This window comes from Xyrauchen texanus, chromosome 44 (assembly GCF_025860055.1).
Source record: "Xyrauchen texanus isolate HMW12.3.18 chromosome 44, RBS_HiC_50CHRs, whole genome shotgun sequence".
Lineage (NCBI taxonomy): Eukaryota > Metazoa > Chordata > Actinopteri > Cypriniformes > Catostomidae > Xyrauchen > Xyrauchen texanus.
The window spans coordinates 11610216-11617187 of record NC_068319.1 but is presented as its reverse complement, the minus strand read 5'-3'; positions in this window follow the sequence as shown (position 1 = coordinate 11617187).

Sequence of the window (6972 nt, the reverse complement as noted above, 5' to 3'; positions counted from 1 at the left end):
GTTTGGACTGTTCATCATCAAAACGATTCAAGGCTTAGAATTGTACGTCTTTTGTTTTGTTGGAGAATATTTGTAATAATGCTGTTCATCATAATTATGTTTTCTACACATTTACATAAATTTTGTTACTTTATAGTTTTATTTAGTGTTAATTGATCTGTTCAAGTTTAAAGGGATAGTTCACCCAAAAATTCAAAACCAAATTCTCTCATCATTTACTCACGTCATGTAATCCATACAACTCCAGTAATTAAATCAATGTCTGCTGAAGTGATCCAGTTGTTTTGGGGGTGAAAACAGACCAAAATATAACACATTTTTCACTGTACATCTTGCCATTACAATATCTTGGCACGATCATGATTTCAAGCTCGATTACACTTCCTAGTGCTTGATGCATGCGCAGAGCGTTAGACTGCGTTATAGGAAGTGTAATCAAGGTTGAGATAATGAGTCAAGGAGACTGCTGTCTAGATGTGGAGTGAAAAAGGAGTTATATTTTGGTCTGTTCTCACCCAAAACCAACTGCCAATCGCTTCAGAAGAATTGATTAAACCACTGGAGACTAATGAATAATTTTTATTAAGACTTTATGTTCGCTTTGGATTTTCAAAGGAATCACCATTCACTTGCATTGTGTGGACCTACAGTAAAGAGTAGAGATATTCTTCTAAAAATCTTTGATACAAAATAGAATAAAAAAGAAAGCCATTCACATCTAGGATGGCATGAGGGTGAGTAAATGATGAGAATTAAAACATTTTGATGAACGAAACCTTTAATGCTGATACAGTTGACATCCTGTTTTTGTGGCAGTCAAATTCTACAGAAATAATATGATGACATAGCCTATTACCAGTGGTGGATAGAGTATAGAAAAATAATACTCAAGTAAAAGTACTGTTACATCTTAAAAAATTTAGTATTAGTAAAATTACCTGTCCTAAAATCTACTCAAGTAAGAGTAAAAGAGTAGCTCATTTAAAAGTACTCATGAGTAATGAGTATTGAGTACTGAGTTGTGAAATTATGGGGGGGGGGGGGGGGCAGTGGTTTGGTACAGGGGCCACGTCAGACTTCAAAGGAATAATTCACACAAAAATTCATTTTTCTCTTCATTTACTCAACCTCATGCCATCCCAGATGTGTATGACTTTCTTTCTTCTGCTGTATACTAATTAAGATTTCTAGAAGAATATCTCTGCCAAATTACTTGACAAAATTTTGAAGCTCCAAAAACCACAGTCAGCATAAAAGTAGCCTAATTCGTGTGACTACAGTGGTTAGATCCATGTGTTCAGAAGAGATACTGTAAATACTGTAGATACTGAAACTGTAAATCAGGCTGAGTGAGAAACAGATCAATATTTAAGTCAATGTTTACTATAAATTCTCCTTCCTGCTCAGTCAATCTCCACATAACTTTCACATTCTTCTGCTTTTGTTTTTGGTGATAAATATTCTTCATGCATATCGCCATCTAATGGGCAGGGAGAAGAATCTTCGGCAAAAATGTACTTAAATATTGACCTGTTTCTCATCCACACCTATCAGATCACTTCAGAAGACATGGATTTAACCAGTGGAGTCATATGGATTACTTTTATGCTGCATTTATATGCTTTTTGGAGTGTCAGCATTTTGGTATACATTCACTTGTATTGTATGGGCCTACAGAGCTGACTTATTATTCAAAAAATCTTAATTTGTTTTCTTCTGAAGAAAGAAAGTCATACACATCTGGGATGGCATGTGGGTGAGTAAATTATGGGAGAATTTTCATTTTTGAGTAAAATATTTAAGTTGCACACGGGGGGTCACATTTTCCTCCTTTTGAGATCCAATGTTCCACATTGATTTAGTTATTGTATCTTTTAAGCCCAGAAATAGTTGTGTTCTCATTCTAATGCATGTTGCACAATTTTCAGAAGTTTGTGACTGGTGGAATAATCTGCCTCAAGTTTTGCTCTACAAAGGTTGATACTTTTCTATCAGGCATTAAAAACCTGATAAAGGCTAAGCATAATTATAATATATTTTATCATCTCTACTTTCCTGGTAATTTATTATACAAATTAACACACTCTCTACATCAGGGGTCAGTATTATAAAAAAAACGAACAATTTTATAAAAAAAAAATCACTATTTTATTCTATTACATTAATACTTTTAAAGCTACTCAAGTTATTCAGCCTAAAGTATAGTGAGTGGTTTTCTCGTTTCCTTCTTGTTTCATTAATAGCCTTTATATGACATAGCCTACTAGACAGTGCTCAAGTCACATACATGCACACTTTGTCCAACATTTTGATGCAAGCTTACGCTCACCGTAGAAATGCTCAAACATCAGCTAGCAGCCACCTGGCGTCAGGAAATAAAAAGTCAATCTTTTACATTTTATCTAGATCAACCAACCAGTGGTGCTCTTGCTATCGCGATCGATGTAATGAACACCCCTCTTCTAGATGTAGAACATAAGCTAAGTATAGAAAATTACTCAAAAGTTTATCATCGATATCGATCTCTATTTTTTTTAAATATTTTTTAGAAAAACATCAAGATTGTTTTATCACCCAGTCCTATTGATAACATTGCCTTAATCTCTCACACCAACCCAATAATCTCAGTGATAGATAACTAATTTAGAGGCTACATTACAGACACACAGAATCTAGTAAGCAGAAATATGAAATTTACCTTGATATGTCTCTTCAAATTAGAGGCAGGATTAATGCTGATATCTGGCTTGAGCAAGTTAAACTCACATGACACAATCATGCAATTGGCCTTTTTCCAACAATTGACTGTAATTTAACTACTTGAAATTATGAATAGCTTGTAGCCTCTTAACCTACAGTTTCAAAGTAGCTTCTCCAATCCTGGTGTGTGTGTGGAGAGAGCAGGAGAGAGAGAATTAGCACCATGGAAACCCCATAGCCCTCTATAGCACCCTAAACTGTAAATCAGACACAGCTTAGAGAGCGCTATAGGGTTTATTAGTTTATGTTTAGGGGATTTATACAGGGTATATATAGAGTATGTAGGGTTTATGTGTGTCAGGACCGATCCAGATAACCCAAGGTGTACCTGGTGCCAACTGTACAACCCCTGTCCTGAAACATAATATCAAGTGCATCTTTCTCCAACACTCCCTCAAACATTTATTTTCTTGAGCTTTATCTGTTTTTCTCCATTCTTCTTTCCAACACTTTATCCCCCTTTTCCCGTTCTCCATCATTCAAAGTGTCCATCTTTTAACCCACTATCAGATCTGCAGATGTATTAAACCAAGTCTTAAACCCTGTGGGCCAAATAGATCAATTTCAAACAAGACCAAGCCCTTCATGAGGTTTTCAACAAAGTCAGGGAGTCCTTGGGTTCACTTTCCAATGTAACAGTGCCTGTGAGTTAGAGAGGAAAGAACAATGGCTCATTTCTAATTCACTCCTCCAATGCATCATAAGGAGGTTTATATGGAAACTGTATCAAAGTATTCACTATGGTCTGCACATACTGTAGTATATATAAAGTATGAATCATAATCTATGAAAATCATAAATGTTCAGGACAAAATCTGCCAAAATGTCTTTATTATTTCATCTTTTTACGTTTGTTCGTTGCAAAACCTGTAATCCAGAAACAGCATGAGCATATCCAGCCTCAGCTCAGAAAGATTGTGCAGTCAATTCAGTATATTACAAAAGCACTCTAATCTATAACAGTCCCCATGGCTATAGGAGAAAGAAAAGATGGACTGAAATAAGTATCTTATAAAAGGTGTAGAAGTGACAGATGGAGCAGTAGTCACAAATACCGCCAGAGTACAGGAAACAAAGAAACATCCATGCATTGTCTAGGACAACATATACATCAAAACATTCAAACACAAAGGCATATGCTGCAAATATGATCCTCCTTTGCTGTTATGAGAGGATTACAGTTATTTTGTTACCTGTTGTTAAACAAAGGATAAGTCGTTTGTACGTTAGGGTGTTTTCCATGTTGCCCTCTTACGTCTGGTGTCAGTTACGTCATTGGCACCTGGTAAAGTTAATTATAGTAAACCACACAGCGCCAATGTGTTAATTTAGTGTGAATTCGAGCTCATCAGGGTTTACCGAGATGACATCAGTCTTATAGCATTGTATCCAGAGCTCTTGTTTTCAGCAGAGGTCATAGAGGAACGGTTACGGTCACCTGACTGTTATTCTTTTGGGGCTTATTTGCCCCAAATCGGTCCAATTTAAATACTGATAATGATCCAATAATATCTGTTCCACTCAAATGCATTTCAAGAGGCCAAACATGAAACTGTAGAGTCAGAAAGTTCAGTCTCATTAGGGCTTTTAAATAAAAACATGTGATTCTAAGCAATGAGGCTTAACAAGCAACACTTCCAGAATGCCAAGAACGTTCTAGAAGTGGTTTGTTCTGTTGGAAGCTGAGATGGTGGTGACAGCTGATTGAATGGGAAGACAACTTGAATTTTCAGCATTTTAATTTTTGTGTGAACTATATAGATATGATTCTTTGCCATCGTTTTTTTTTTATGTAACTCCAATGTGTTTTCTTGGTTAATAGGCTTGGCTAATTGTACAGGGATGACAACATCACTCACATGATTAAGTCTGGCATTGCATGTCTTTTTCATGTTGTATAGAGGTGCTGTGGGGATTTGGGAGGGTTATTGTTCTGTTATAGTCCAGAAATAGGTTTTTACAGTGTCATGTGAGGGGTGGGTATGCATTGTGTGATCTGAGGCCATTGGTTGGTGGAAGATTTTGTGAGGTGCTGGTGATAAGGAACAGAAATGCAGACATACCGAATGGAGTGACCGAACTGAGTTTAATCAATTCTCAAGCCATGTATTCAACAGTTCTAAAATGCATGCAGCAGGACTGCGTATTGCAGAATTTCTATTGCATTGAGTAAACAAGGCTGTCAAGTGGTTTAAGTCTTAAAAGAACAAATTGAAAAAAATATATAATATATATATTTTACTGACCAAACCTGCATTATTCTTTTGACTTTCTTATAACAAAAGGAATCGATTTTTATGAAAAGTCTTTTCAATACAATTAATAATCTTTTCAAATCAATGGTCAAAATCTTGGTCCACAAGTTTTAATTATCCTTTTTTGTGTTCTGTGTAAGAAAGTCATATGGATTTGAATGACATAAGGCTGAGTAAACGTTGACATTTTACATTTTACATTTTTGGGTTAACTATTTCTTTAAGGCTTTACATACCAAACATAAAAGTACAAAATATTCATAAATATATTTTTCTATTCAAACCAAGTCTAATGCTGCACTCAAGTTATGTCAGAATGAAGCTACTGTAATTACAATATAGCAAAGATTCTCCAAGCTGTTCGCATCCTCAGACCTCTGGATTTGTTTCTATGGGAAGTGATTTGTTTCTATAGGAACACTCAAATAACTCTAAAATAATAAGGCAAATCAAAAAGTAATATGTGTTCACTAACTTTAACTAATGAGGCCACTGCTATATTGGTTCTTTTTACATGATGTCGCTTCTGTCATGTTGGAGCTTTGATAGAATTCAGAGTTTACAATTTATAATTACGAGTTCTACGAAGACACATTTTACAAGTGGGAATCTCATATTTACCATAATTTCGACATCATAAAGAAAAAAAATTTTTGCTGGAAAAAAGTTCAGATGCTGAAACAATTTTTCTGTAAAAAAACAAACAAACAAACCAAAAACATCAGCAACAACAAACACCTTAGACAAAAAAATAAAATAAAATGGTATTGTTTTATTTCAAAATTAACTGACATTACTGCTTGCCCCTTCAGCTGTGCCAAACCAGTGACACACTTATGACAGTATTAAAAGTATGAATTTATCAATGAGGGCAATGCTGCACTCTGAAATGCAGTCTTTCCATCATATATAACATCAGATGCATTCACACATTCCAGTGTTTCTATTGCCGTCACCTGCTCCTCTGCTGTCTCTATGGGGTGACGTGATTTTTCAGTGAGCCAACTGCTGGATCTGCCTTAAATTTTAGAATTCCTCACACATGCAGTGGATTAGCTCTCCAAAAGGACAGTGACTGCTCTCAGAGCTTGAAAGAGTCTTCACTCCGCAGCTACTCTGTCTTATGAGACAGAAGGCTGTTTATCAGCAGTTACTCTCACAATATTGGTTTGGCAGCTATGCAGAGGGAACAACAGTACCACTTGGTCAACATGTCACAGGAACAGTCAACAGGAAAACAGTCCGCAACCCATTTTACATTCATAATCGTAAATAATTTAGAGTGAAAACGTAGATTGGAACTTTAAAGTATCGTGAAAAATGGGCATTTAACTGTATATAGCAGAATGGAGCCTACAGGTGTTTGGAGGGTAAGTTTTTTTTTGTTATTAACAATTTTATTGATTCCAAAGATAAAACATACATACACAACATAAGAAATTAACAAAATTATACTGGGATCTAGGAATCCAAATTATCAAAAGATCTCAGTTCTCCACTCTCATGTAGGACACCATGTGTAGTAACTTCCCTCCCAGTCCACTCTGCCCAACAGAAAGGGGACTTATTAATATGTAATTTGTATATGCTCGAGGCAACATTATAAATGTCTGAATAAAACACTCTGGTCACTTTTTCCAAACCACATGCAAATGCGAAATAACGGGGTGTGACTTAACTTCTCCGGTTAATTTGATCGAAAGGCATTGCAATGGCGAAATAGGGGCAAGGACGAAACCAGGGAGGGGCTCTATCAGGTGGAAGTGACCAATGGGCCAAATGTCTAAGACAGAAAACATAATAATAAAACAAAATCTTGGGTTAGGCCTAGCCCACCTTTGTCAATTGATCTTTATTAGATGATCTCAGGAATTTGGCTAGGACTGATCCGGGCCTGTCTTCCTCAGCTTATCTACGGGCCGGAATCCTGTGAGCTCGCTCAATTACCAGCTTGTGG